Raw genomic sequence first — 14,232 nt, forward strand, 5'->3', positions numbered from 1 at the left:
TCTCTTCTCTTCTCTTCTCTTCTCTTCTCTTCTCTTCTCTTCTCTTCTCTTCTCTTCTCTTCTCTTCTCTTCTCTTCTCTTTTCTTTCCCTTCCTTCTTTGCTTCCTTCCCTCTTTTCCCTCTCTTCCTTCCTTCCTTCCTTCCTTCCTTCCTTCCTTCCTTCCTTCCTTTCAATTGGAGATAGGGTCTATCACTGGGGCCTGGAGCAATCTTGATTAGGCTGGAAGAGCAAGTTAGCTAAGCTGGGTACCAGAAAGACACAACGATTTGCATATCTCTTGTCTTCCCAGTACTGGGATTCCAAGAGTGAACCATCATGTCAGTCTTTTAAAATATGTGATCTAGGGTGGGTTCAAACCCAGGTCCTCAAGAGTGCATGGCAAATACTTTATTGATTGAACTCTTCTCAGCTTCCAAATAGTCAGTTTATCACAAAACTCCTGGGATGAGAAATCAGAATCTCCATGTCGGGCAGGTCATATTTCACAAGTTTATTAACAGTAAGATTAACAGATAAGTATAAAACAAGAAGGAGAACAATCTACTCAGAATGCTTCTTATCACTACATAAAAACATTTAAAAAAATTAGTGGTCCAAGTACTATTAATTCTTTCTTTAATTTTCTAGTCATAATCAACCAGTGTGTAAACCATGTCCTTCCTCCATCTATTAACAGTATGTATTGAGAGTTGCTGTGTCCTAGGAATCAGGTAAAGAATGGAGAGCAAGATAAGGGAACATCCACCTTTATGGGACTTAGCTGCCCCTGGTGAAGGCAGATGCACACAAGTGAACAGGCCAATTGATAATGATTTATTCGACTCTTACAAAGGAAATCAAGGAAAGGCTGAGGCTAATAATGAGAGGTACCTACTTTGCATAGAGTAGTCAGAGCATTTATTTATTTTTAAAAGATATTTTTATTTTTTATTCTTCTGTATGTGTGTGTCTGTGTGAGTGTGTGCTATGTGTATGCAGTGTGTGTGTGTGTGTGCTATGTGTATGCAGTGTGTGTGTGTGTCTGTGTGAGTGTGTGCTATGTGTATGCAGTGTGTGTGTGTGTGTGTGTGTGTGTGTAGGTCAGAAGAAAAGTAAGGTTCCTTGGACTTAGAAGAGGTACAGTTGGTTGTGAGTTGCTGGGAACTGAACTTGAGTATTTTGGATGCTCAGAAAGCATCTTAACCATCAATTTTTCTCTCCAGCGCCAGAAGTTAGCATTTAAATTGAGATAAACAAGCCAAGCTTAGTTGGAGGGAGACAATGCTTAGCCAACAGAAAAGCACCCAGACTATGGATCAGGGTAAGACTGGGCTGCGTTGGCAGAGGATTAAGTAGGGTGATGCTTAAGCGAGCTCAAATCCTGCTTTGTTTTTCGTTTTAGCATTGTAACTGTGCTGCTCAGTGGGTCACTCACTGTGACAGGCTGTTCATCTGTGGCATACTTCTGGTCCCTGCCTCCATTAGGGCTGCTCTCAGGCCCTCCTCACTTCTCTTATGAGGTAGTAGTCACTCTCCTGACTTCCAATTACTGCAGCAGAGCCTTATCTTTAAGTTTAGAAAGTGAAAAAAAATCAGCCATCCTGAGAAGAACACTGTGCCTTCTTTTCAATCTGGTGGAATGGTGGGAATTAGAGTAGGTTAGTAGCGCTTAACGTTTGAGAATAAACCGTTTCCTGTTTCCTGTGCCATGTGCTGTAGGTCAGGTGTGGACTAAACTCCAGAAGTTGCCAGTGACAGGTAGAACCGTCTGCCTGGAGACAAATAAAATGATGTCAAGAAAAAGGTTTAAAGGAGGCATCTTCAGAACCCATGAACAGGAGAAGAAGACAACGCCTGATGAAATTAATGGTGTGGGAAACTGAGAGTCTAGCTCACTTTGAGGGTAGATTTTGATACGCAAAGTGCAACAGAGGAGGACATTTAAGATATGTGTCTTAGTCTGTTTATGCGGTGATCACATAAAATATAGGACTGGATAATCTGTAATGACAGTAATTTATTTCTTACAATTTGGAGACTGGGAAGTCAGAGATTACAATGTTTGACAATGAACTTCTTTGCTGTATCGCCCCATGGCATTCTCTCTCTCTCTCTCTCTCTCTCTCTCTCTCTCTCTCTCCAGAAACACAACCTTTTATAGCAAATCCATTAACCCATTTACGAAGCTAGGGTGCTTATTGCCTAACTAGTTCTTAAACATTTTAACCTCTAATACAAATTCTAATAAAATAGCAATTTCAATATGGATTTGGAAGGTTCATTCAAATCATAGCTTGAGGTCTTTGGAAGGTAATTAGATCACACGGGTGAGGCATTATGATGCCCTTGGAAAAGAGACTACAGTGAGGCCCTGGGTCTTTGGCCACATGAAGACAGAAACATATCTTTGACCCTAAATGTGAGTCCTCATCATACACTGAATTTTTCCTTATCTTTGCCCAACCTCTAGAATTATGGGGAATACATTTCTGTCACTTCCAGGCCACTTAGTTTACAACATTTTATTATAGCAGCCCAAATGACTACAGAAATGGATTTTCCTGTCTGAAAGACTGCTGACTGACGTTGGTGTCTAGCTTCTTATCTTCAGAAGCTAAATTTCATGCCCATAAAAACCCCTTTCTCTTCAAATTTCTGACACCAGAAGACACTTCCCATGCTCAGACACAGTTAGGAATGGCCTAGAACATTGTGTACGTGTATTCTCCCTTCCTGGAAATCCCCCAGTTTTCTGGTTAATGTTGTTTATAGCCAGCAGAGAAGTAATACTGCTTCTGGTGAAAGATTCTTGGCACAGCATCCAGGCAGGTGCAAGCTAGGGCCATGATAGCTCTGAGCTCCAGCACGACAGCAGGTGCTCATGCAGGTAAGCAGGATTAGACTGGATTAGGGCCAGAGGGATAGTATTTCATTTTATGCTATTTTTGAAGCTTAATCCACAGAGCAATTTTCAAGGAAATGTGATAATACCTGCTGGCAAAACAGTGTAAATGTGACTGAGACCATATGGTGGGGTATTTATTTTCTTATTAGTCAAATACTATTATTTATCACATAGCAGGTATCTGCTGTGATTATATTTTGATGTCAACAGGCAACATCTAAACTCTCTCTGAAAAATAAGGCCAATAGCATCCTTTTGGGTCTGTTTTTATGTTTAAACTACCTTCCCATGTGTCTGCATTTAAAATCCTTTAAATTTAGTAAGCTTCTCGGTTTAATTGCACAGTGGAGCTCAAAATATAAGCTTTTGAGATCTGGACAATGATTTATCTCTTGGCTTGTTTGTCCAGGTAAAAGTCAACATGAACCACCAATTAAAGGCGCCATATGATCAATAATAGTCAATAGTTGCCTGGGAGAAGTAAGGAGTGAAGACAAATACAGATGCATGGGTTGTTGGGCTCCCTAATGCTTTTATGCACTGGATTGTGCTGTGTTTGGTCTTTCTGTTGGCCCCTCAGTTAAATCAAGACCTAAGTGTGTGCTTGATTATTCTAAATTAGGTTTGTTATTGTTGTTACATGAATAGATGAAATATGAATTAACTTTCAGTAGTTTGGCATTTATTTGGCTTCTGTATGGAAGTTTGATATATCTTTTCCCAAGGCTTGTTATTCTTAGGAGCAAAATTTGTGCTCATGTATTTAGGTGTTTCTTCCCTTGGTGTGTGTGTGTCAGAGGGGTGGGCTGAGTACAAGAGGATCCCTTGGGGTTAGACTTGGGCATGTACTTGTGTTCTATGCAAGTGTAGCAAGCCATCTCTCCAATATATGTATGTATGAATGGTATGTATTTATGTATGTATTCTTTTTCCCATTAATTAATTTATTTATTTTACATTATTACATCCTTACTGTCCCTCTGAGAGCCTCCATCACAAAATCCCTCCCCATTCCCCTTCTCTTCTGGGAGGGTGGGGGCTCCCTGGGTGTCCATCCCCTTACCCTGGTGCATTAAGTTTCTGCAGGGTTGGCAGATCCTCCTCCACTGAGGACAAACAAGGCTGCCCAGTTAGGGGACTGGATCCCACAGGCAGGCATCAGTTTCAGGGACAGCCCCTGGTCCAATTGTTGGGGACCCACATGAAAACTGAGCTGTACATCTGTTACATATGTGCTGGAGGCCTCAGTCCAGCCTATGTATGCTCTTTGGTTGGTGGCTTAGTCTCTGCTCTGAGAGCCCCCAAGGGTTCAGGTTAGTTGACTTGGTTGGTCTTCCTGTGGCATTCCCATCACCTTCAGGGCCCCCAACCCTTCCTCAAACCCCCTGAGCTCTGTCCAATGTTAGGCCGTGGGTCTCTGCATCTGTTACAGTCAGATGCTGGGTGGAGCCTCTTGGAGGACAGTTATGCTAGGTTCCTGTCTGTAAGCATAACAGAGTATTATTACTAGTGTCAGACATTGGTGCTTGACCATGAGATGGGTCTCAAGTTGGGCTGGTTGTTGGTTGGCCATTCCCTCAGTCACTGCTCCAATATTTATCCCTGCATTTCTTGTAGACAGGACAAATTTTGTGTCGAAAGTTTTGTGGGTAGGTGGGTATCCTTATGCCAACACTACAGGTCTTGCCTGACTAGTGGAGATGGCCTCATCATGTTCCATATCCCCACTGCTATGCATTTCAGCTAAGCTTACCTGCATTGACTCTTGAGAACCTTCTCCATCTCAGGTCTCTGGGACATCCTAGAGATGCACCCCCAACACTCCAACCCCACCTGTTGCAGATTTCCATGCATTCTCATGGCCCTCTGGCCCTTCCTCCTATCTTTCCCCATACCTGATCTTGCTCCTCATTCTCCTCCGTATCCTCTCTCCCACCCAGTTCCCTCCCTCCATCTGACTCCTATGACTATTTTATTCCCCTGTCTATGTGTGATTCAATCATCCTTGCTTATACCTTCCTTCTTGTTCAGCTTCTTCTTGTCTGTGGAGTATAGCATAATATCTGTATTTTGTGGCTAGTAGCCACTGATAAAGGAATACATACCATGCATGTTCTTTTGGATCTGGGTTACCTCACTCAGGATGTTTCCTAGTTCCATCCATTTGCCTGCAAAATTTACGATGTCCTTGTTTTTAATAGCTGACTAGTATTTCATTATGTAAGCGAACCACATTTTCTGTATCTACTCTTTGGTTGAGGGACATCTGGGTTGTTTGTAGTTTCTGGCTACTATGAATAAAGCTGCTATGAAAATAGTGGAGCACATGTCCTTGTGGAATGGTGGAGCAGATTTGGGTATATGCCCACGAGCAGTGTAGCTGGGTCTTCAGGTAGAACTATTTCCAATTTTCTGAGAAATCTCCAGGTTGATTTCCAAAGTAGTTGTACAAGTTTGCACTACCTCCAGAAATGGAGGAGCATTCTCCTTTCTTTGAATCCCTGCCAACATGCGCTGCTGCTTGAATTTTTGACCTTAGCCATTCTGACAGATGTAGGAGGAAATCTCAGGGTCATTTTGATTTGCATTTCCCTGATGAGTAAGGATGTTCAACATTTCTTTAAATAAGTGCTTCTCAGTCATTTGAGATTTCTCTGTTGAGAAGTCTCTGTTTGCCTCTCTACCCCATTTTTAATGGGGTGTCTAAATTCTTGAGTTCTTTATTTATTTTTGAATATTAGTCCTCTGTCAGATGTAGTGTTAGTGAAGATCTTTGCCCAATCTCTAGGCTGCTGTTTTATCCTACTAACAGTGTCCTTTACCTTACAGAAGCCTTTTAGTTTCATGAGATCTCGTTGTCTTAGACCCTGAGCCATTGGTGGTCTGTTCAGGAACTTGCATTCAAGGCTGTTCCCCACTTTATTTTCTATGAAATGTGTCCAGTTTTATGTTGAGGTCTTTGATCCACTTGGACTTGAGTTTGTGCAGGGTGATAAATATGGATATATTTGCATTCTTCTACATGTAGATATCCAGTTAGACCAGTACCATTTGTTGAAGATGCTTTCTATTTTTCCATTGTATGATTTTGGCTTCTTTGTTAAAAAAAAAACAAGTGTCTATAGATGTATGGGTTTATTTCTGGGTCTTTGATTCAATTCCATTGATCAGCTTATCTGTTTCTGTATCAATACCATGCAGTTTTTATTAATATTACTTTGCAATACTGCTTGAGATCAGGGATGGTGATTCCTCCATAAGTTCTTTTATTGTTCAGGATTGCGTTAGCTATCCTGGATTTTTGTTTTTTTTCATATGAAGTTGAGAATTACTCTTTCAAGGCTTGTAAAGAATTGTGTTGGAATTTTGATGGGAATTGCATTGAATCTGTAGTTTGCTTCTGGTAAGATAACCATTTTCACTATGTTAATCCATGAGCATTGGAGATTTTTCCATTTTTTTGATATTTTCTTCAATTTCTTTCTTCAGGGACTTGAAGTTCTTGTCATACATGTCTTTTACTTGCTTGGTTAGAGTTACATCAAGATATTTTATATTCTTTGTGGGTATTGTGAAGGGTGTTGTTTCCCTAAATTCTTTCTTAGAGTGTTTATGGTTTGTATAAAGGAAAGCTAGTAATTGAATTAATTTTGTATCCAGCCACTTTGCTGACAGTGTTTATCAACTGTAGGAGTTCTCTGGTAGAGTTTTGGGGATCTCTTATGTACACTACCATATAACCTGAGAATAGTGATACTTTGAATTCTTCTTTTCCAATTTGTATCCCCCTGAGTTCCTTTTATTGTCTTATTGCTCTAGCTAGAACTTCAAATACTATACTGAATAGATGGAAGAGAGGAGCAGCTTTGCCTTGTCCCTGACTTTAGTAGAATTGCTTTCAATTTCTCTCCATTTAATTTGATACTGGCTATTGTCTTGCTATATATTGCTTTTTTGGTTTGGTATGTGCCTTGTACCCCTGATCTCTCTAAGACCTTTAACAGGAAGGGGTGTTGTATTTTGTCAAAGGCTTTTTTAACATCTAATGAGATGGTCATTTTTTTTTCTTTCAGTTTGTTTACATGGTGGATTCTGTTGATGGATTTTTATAAATTGAACCACACTTGTATCCCTGGGATGAAGTCTACTTGATCATGGTGGATGATGTTTTTGATATTTTCCTGGATTTGGTTTGCAAATATTTTATTGAGTAATTTTGCATCAATGTTCATAAGAGAAATTGGTTTGAAGTTCTCTTTCTTTGTTGAATCTGTGTGGTTTAAGTATTAGGGTGACTGAGGTCTCATAGAATGAACTTGGCAGTGTTCCTTCTGTTTCTATTTTGTAGAATAGTTTGAGGAGTATTGATATTAGCTCTTCTTTGAAAGTCTGTTAGAATTCTATGCTAAAACTATCTAGCCCATGTTGGGAGACTTTGGACTGTTGAGATAGTTTATATGATCTTGGTTTAACTTTGGTAAGTGATGTCTATCCAGAAAACCATATGTTTTGTTTAGAATTTCCAATTTTGTAGAATATAGCCTTTTGAAGTTAAGACCTAATGATGTTTTTGAATTTTCTTAGTTTCTGTTGTTATGCCTCACTTTTCACTTCTGATTTTGTTAACTTGGATACTGTCTTTTAGTTAGTATTGCTAACTGTTTGTTTATCTTGTTGATTTTGTCAAAGAACCAGCTCTTGGTTTTCTTGACTCTGTATTGTTCTCTTTGTTTTTAATTGACTGATTTCAGCCCTGAGTTTGACAATTTCTGCCACCTACACCTCTTGGGTGTGTTTGCTTCTTTTTATTTTATAGCTTTCAGGTGTGCTGTAAGTTGTTCGTATGAGATGACTCTAACTTCTTTATGAGGGCACTCATGCTATGAACTTTTCTCTCAGCACTGCTTTAATTATGTCCCATACATTTGGGTATGTTATGCCTTTATTTTCATTGAATTCCAAAAAGTCTTTAATTTCTTTTATTATTTCTCCCCTGACCGAGAGATCATTGAGTAAAGAGTTTTTCAGTTTCCATGAGTATGTGGGTTTTCTGTTGTTTATGTTGTTGTTAAAGTCCAAGTTTAATCCATGGTGGTCTGATAAGATGCAAAGGGCTATTTCAATGTTCTTTTATCTGTTGAGGCTTGCTTTGTGACTAAGTATATGGTCAGTTTTGGGGAATGTTTCATGAGGTACTGAGAAGAAAGTATATTCTTTTGTATTTGGGTGAAATATTCTGTAGATATCTGTTAAGTTTATTTAGTTTATAATAGTTGTTACTTCAGTTATTTCTCTGTTTAGTAGTTTCTATTCAGATGACCTGTCCATTGGTGACAGTGGGAGGTTGAAGTCCCCACTATTATTGTGCAGGGTTTGATGTGTGATTTAAGCTCTAGTAATGTTTCTTTTACAAATGTGGGTGTTCTTACATCTGAGGCATAGATGTTCAGAATTGAGATGTCATCTTGATGGATTTTTTCTTTGATGAGTTTGAAGTGTCTGTTCCCATCTTTTTGAAAGCCTACTTTATTTGATATTGGAATGGTGACTCCAGCTTGTTTCTTGGGTCTGTTTGCTTAGAAAACCTTTCCAGCCTTTCCACTCTGTGATAGCATCTATCTTTGTTATTGAGGTGTCTTTCTTTCTTTTTAAGAAGATTTATTTATTTTATGTATATGCGTACACTGTAACTGTCTTCAGACATACAAGAAGAGGGCATCAGATCCCATTACAGATGGTTGTGAGCCACCACGTGGTGGCTGGGAATTGAACTCAGGACCTTTGGAAGAGCAGTCAGTGCTCTTAACCTCTGTGCCATGTCTCTAGCCCTGAGGTGTGTTTCTTGTATTAGGTGGAATGATGGATACTGTTTGTGTATCTATTCTGTTAGCCTGTGCCTTTTTATGGGTGAACTGAGTCCATTGACATTGAGAGATATTAATGACCAATGATTGTTAGTAATGACCATTTTGATGTTGGTGATGGTGCTATGTGTGTGTGTTCTTTTGGTTTTTCTGTGAGATGATTAATATCTTGTGCTTTCTTGGGTGTAACTACCATTCTTGTGTTAGAGTTTTACTTCTAGTTCCCACTGTAGGGCTGGATTAGTAGAAAGATATTGTTTAAATTTGGTTTAGTAATGGAATATCTTGGTTTCTCCATCTATGGAGATTGAAAGTTTTGCTGGGTGTAGTAGTCTGGGTTGACATCTGTGGTCTCTTAGAGTCTGCAAGGCATCTGTCCAGGACCTTCTGCCTTTTAGAATCTCTGCTGAGAAGTTTGGTGTAATTCTGAATGATCTACTTTTATGTGTTGTTTGGCCTTTTCCCCTTGGGGCTTTAAATATTCTTTCTTTGTTCTGTACATTTAGTGCTTTCATTATTATGTGGTAGGAGAATTTTCTTTTCTGGTCCAAACTAATTTGGTGTTCTATAAGCTTCTTGTATATTTGTTGTCATCTTTTTCTTCAGGTTAAAGAAGCTTTCTTCTATAATTTTGTTGAAGATACTTTCTGGGTCTTGAACTGGGAATCTTTTCTCTCTTCTATTATTATTATTATTATTGTTGTTGTTATTAGTTTTTGTCTTTTCATAGTGTCTAAAATTTCCTGGATGTTTTGTGTTAGATACTTTTTAGATTTGGCATTTTCTTTGACCAATGTATCAATTTCTTCTATTGTATCTTCTATGCCTGAGATTCTCTCTTCTATCTCTGGTATCTGTTGGTGATACTTGTATCTGTAGTTCCTCTTCTTTTTCCTAAGTTTTCCATCTTCATGATTGCCTCTTTTTGTGTTTTCTTTATTGCTTCTATTTCCATTCAGGTCTTGAACAGTTTTATTCATTTTCTTCACCTGTTTGATTATATTTTCCTGTATTTCTTTAAGGATTTATTTATTTCCTCTTTAAAGGTCCCTATCACCTTCATAAGATGTGACTTAAGGTCTATCTCTTCAGGTTTGTTAGGATATGTGTGTGCCACCACTGCCCCACTGAACATCCTCATGTAAGGCCCTTTCTCTGAACATGTATTTCTTTCTCTTGGGGGGCATTCTAAGAGTAAAATTAGTGGCTAGATATTTCGAATAGATACTGAAGTCTGCCACTCTCTCAAATGGCTACATTATCACAGAATACTTTTTTTTTGTTTTTTGTTTTTTTGTTTTTTTGTTTTTTTGTTTTTGTTTGTTTGATTTTTTTTTTTTTTTTTGAGACAGGGTTTCTCTGTGTAGCCCTGGCTGTCCTGGAACTCACTCTGTAGACCAGGCTGGCCTCGAACTCAGAAATCCACCTGCCTCTGCCTCCCAAGTGCTGGGATTAAAACCATGTGCCACCACTGCCTGGCACAGAATACTTTTAATTAAAATATAATTATATTATTTCCCACATTCCATTTCCTTACTTCAAATCCTTCCATACTCCCCTCAAATTGCTGGCCATATATATATTTGTATAAATAAATAAATAAATACAGAATATTTCTTCAAAGATTCAAACCAGAAATACAAAATCTTTCTGGAGGTATTCAAACATATCATGAAGTGGCCTCTTTCCTTCATGACTTTTAGAATTCATGCAAACATTCTCTCTCTTTTTTTTTTTTTAAGTCTGCCAACTGACAACAGTTGTCATATATTTACAGTACACTACATGTTTAAATACATGTATACATTGTATAATACCTAAATTAGTATGTACATTGTCTTACTTTTTTTATTAATTTGGGTTGAGAAGATTCCAATTCTTAAAATAATCCTATTTTACTTTTCTTGCTGCAAATAGTATCTTACCTCTAATCTATGGTGTTACTTTTCTGTTGTTGTTAATGTTTAAAATGTCCATTGAGCCTAGTGCTAAAGAGCTGTCTAATGGCATGAATGCAAGAAGACTATGTTATGTATGACTTATAGAGAAAGCACAAGTATTTGATGGGTGTCCTTGGACAGGAACTTTGATACTGTTGGCTGTGAGTCCATTGGTGATGAATCCCACATATAGGAGACAAGGTGCTTTTATACATTAAATAATATTGTATAAATCAGTTGATGTAATGAATGAGACCAGTACTTCACAGGACCCTAACTTCTCTTAGCACTATGGCTCAGCATTCACTAATACACATCACACTAACCTTACAGAACATATCTACTGTGAATAAATACCAAGAGACACTGTCTCTAACATATAGTTTCTAGATTACATTGACATCTCTGAGATGTTCAACCACAACAAAATTTGCCAAACCAATATAGAAACAGGAGCATGTTTGGATATCTCTTGATCTAATGAAATCCTTCAGGTTTATAGTCAGATTTCATTGAAGTTCACCTTAATTTCGTTTAGATTAGGGACTTATTGCTTTGTATTTACTGGTATATCTATTAGTTTCTTTTCTTTTCTTTTCTTTCTTTTTTTTTTTTTTGGTTTTTCGAGACAGGGTTTCTCTGTATAGTCCTGGCTGTCCTGGAACTCACTTTGTAGACCAGGCTGGCCTTGAACTCAGAAATCCACCTGCCTTTGCCTCCCAAGTGCTGGGATTAAAGGCGTGTGCCACCACCGCCCGGCTTATTTTCTTTTCAAATAGATACCAATATGGTGATATTAATATAGGAAGACCCACAAATTTAGCAATGTAACTTTCTCACAAACAAGAAACTTGAAAATATAGGTAGAAAAATTGATTGTCATGATTTAGAATTCAATCCACACTGGCTTATATTTAATAAATGTGAGCCAAGTTGAAGGAAGGAGGCCATGGTAAGCAATATGCAAAACTTGTTAAAAGATAAATACAATAAGAATTAATTCTGCATTACCAGTATCATACATATTTTACTGATAGCCCATAAATAAAAGATTAGTTTCTTAGGTAAATTAGAATTCTATCATTGCAAGTCCAGGATCCAACAGATTAGTAGTGTTATATTGTGAAGAAATCATTTAACTAGAGGAATGTTAGGTCATTGTGTGTCTGTGTGATGGAATGCTCTGCAATTTAAACACACACACACACACACACTCACATGCACACATCAGACAGACAAACAGACAGACATTGAACTTCTGATACCCTGTTCAACCACATGCAGCACACTCAGTTTAAGTGGTGCTATATCAAAAGATTCCTGCGTGCTGTGTCAGCACTCTATCAACCAAGACATATGTTCATGCTAAATCTTTTATTTATTTATGTTTTTCACTTTGGTTGTACTGGGGATTGAACCCTGAGCCTCTCTGATGTTATACAAACGTCTACGACCAAGCCACAATACCAGTTCTTGCAACGCTTTCTACTTGTGAAAAGTTGTTTGGGCTAGCCAAAGGAACAAACACAAGGTTGACTTCTATTTTCTCTTGTTCAGAGGGATAAAAACATCATGATGTAATTTACAATATCTCCATTGTTCAGGTGTACCTTAATAGACAATATTTTAATTCTTATTTTATATGATAAAATCATCTGCAGGTGCTCTTTCAGTAGACAATATCACATTCTGGAGAGAAGTGTTGACATTGATCAGGTATCATGGGCCTTGAATTCAATCACTATTTATTTTCAGTTATTTCTCTAATATTCTATGTCCTACTCAAAATCCCTCTTACAAATGTTTACATACTCTTGCATGTTCACTTACAGATTCTCTTGTCTCCCCTTAGGTTACATGTATTAGCACATGTATGTTGAGGCCAAACGTGGGTGTCATGTGACTTCCTCTAATACCCTCCATCTTATTTTTTGAGGTAGGGTTTGTCACTCAACCCAGATATCACCGATTTAGCTGGAGTGGCTGGCCAAGGCCTCCAGGGATCTGCATGTGTCTGCCCTTCCATTGCTCTAGGGTTCCAGCTCTACATCACCATGCCCAGCTTCCACATGAGTATCATGGGTCAGAACTCTGTTTCTCATGCTTGTGTGGCAAGAACTTTACTGAGAAGGTTGTATCCCTAGCTCCAAGAGAAGGTATATTTCCTAGAACATATTACTCTAATTGCAGGAAAAGAATGCAATCACAGAACTGACATATGCATTCCTTAATGAGAAAAGAAGATCAGGGACTATTCTCCATTTCCTCCACACAATATAACCCCCTTTGTTGTCTGACATGATGTAGTCTGAAGACTCTGCCCTAGCTCTGTTTGTAGGAGCCTGAGTAATGATACTTTCACCTACTTCCAAAATCCATGTCCCAAACCACCCAGACTGTCACTGTGATAGCTTTCCTGTTGCCACAACAAAAATACCTGACTAAAACAAACTCTTTAATGAGGAAAGACTTATCTTGGTTCATATATTTCAGAGGCTTCTTTCCCTGGTCCAACACTTAGTTCTACATTTCCAGGCCAGAGACAAAACAGTACACCACAGCCTCATTCTCTCAACTGACCTGCTCCCTCTCCAAGGCTCTGCTTCAACTTTCACAACCTCCCACTAACAACATCCCTTTATGAATACATCATCAGTGTATTGACTAGATGTACTTCCTCTTTACATAATCAATGTGATCAGTTCACTGGCTTTAAATTTTCAATGCATGGGCATTGTGGGGGGAAGGGGCATTTAGTAGCCAAAGCACAATACTATGTGCCTGTCTCCCAAAGGCTCATGCCTATCTCATAATGCAAAATGGCTTTAACCTCTAAGAGAGTCTAACCTTAAAAGTTCCTACATTGTTTAAAAGTTAAAGTACAGAGTCTTTGCTCAGAACAGAGGTAAGGTTATAGCTGCATGTCTCTAGGAAACAAGAAAGAAGCCACATCCGTCTCGAAGGCCAAGGTCAGAGAAAAACCAACCCATGTCAAGAGGCAGACACAGAATAACAATCATCAGATCAAAGCAAGGTGAAAACCTAGCGGAGCAGGCATGGAGCATCTCTGACTTCCTGTGCACATCAACTAGTAAACTGATACTTTATCAGAGTGACTTTTCTTTTTTTAATCTCCAAAATATAATTCCTTGGCTATTCCATTTGCTAGATTATTCCATTAATTAACTGCCCCTCCCCTCAGGATTGCTCCAGGCCCAGTAGAGCAACAGAATGCCGAGCTTTGCTGCTATAAAGTAGTCAGTGTGGAAATGGGATTGGAAATGGCCTCAAGGGTGTGAAAAACTTCACACCAGGACTTTCCCTGCAGTTTGGCCGGTCTGTAATAGACAATCACTGTGGGAAGGAGGTCTTTTTAGTAGGAATACAGGTGAGGAGAAATGGCCAGGAATTCATTGAAACAGTTAAAAGTTAGCCTGGTCTTTAAACAAAAGATAAAGTACTCATTGTGTTATATATATTTTTTCTTTTTAATTAGGTATTTTCCTCGTTTACATTTTCAATGCTATCCCAAAAGTCCCCCAT

Source organism: Mus caroli, chromosome 1 (genome assembly GCF_900094665.2).
Source record: "Mus caroli chromosome 1, CAROLI_EIJ_v1.1, whole genome shotgun sequence".
Classification (NCBI taxonomy): domain Eukaryota; kingdom Metazoa; phylum Chordata; class Mammalia; order Rodentia; family Muridae; genus Mus; species Mus caroli.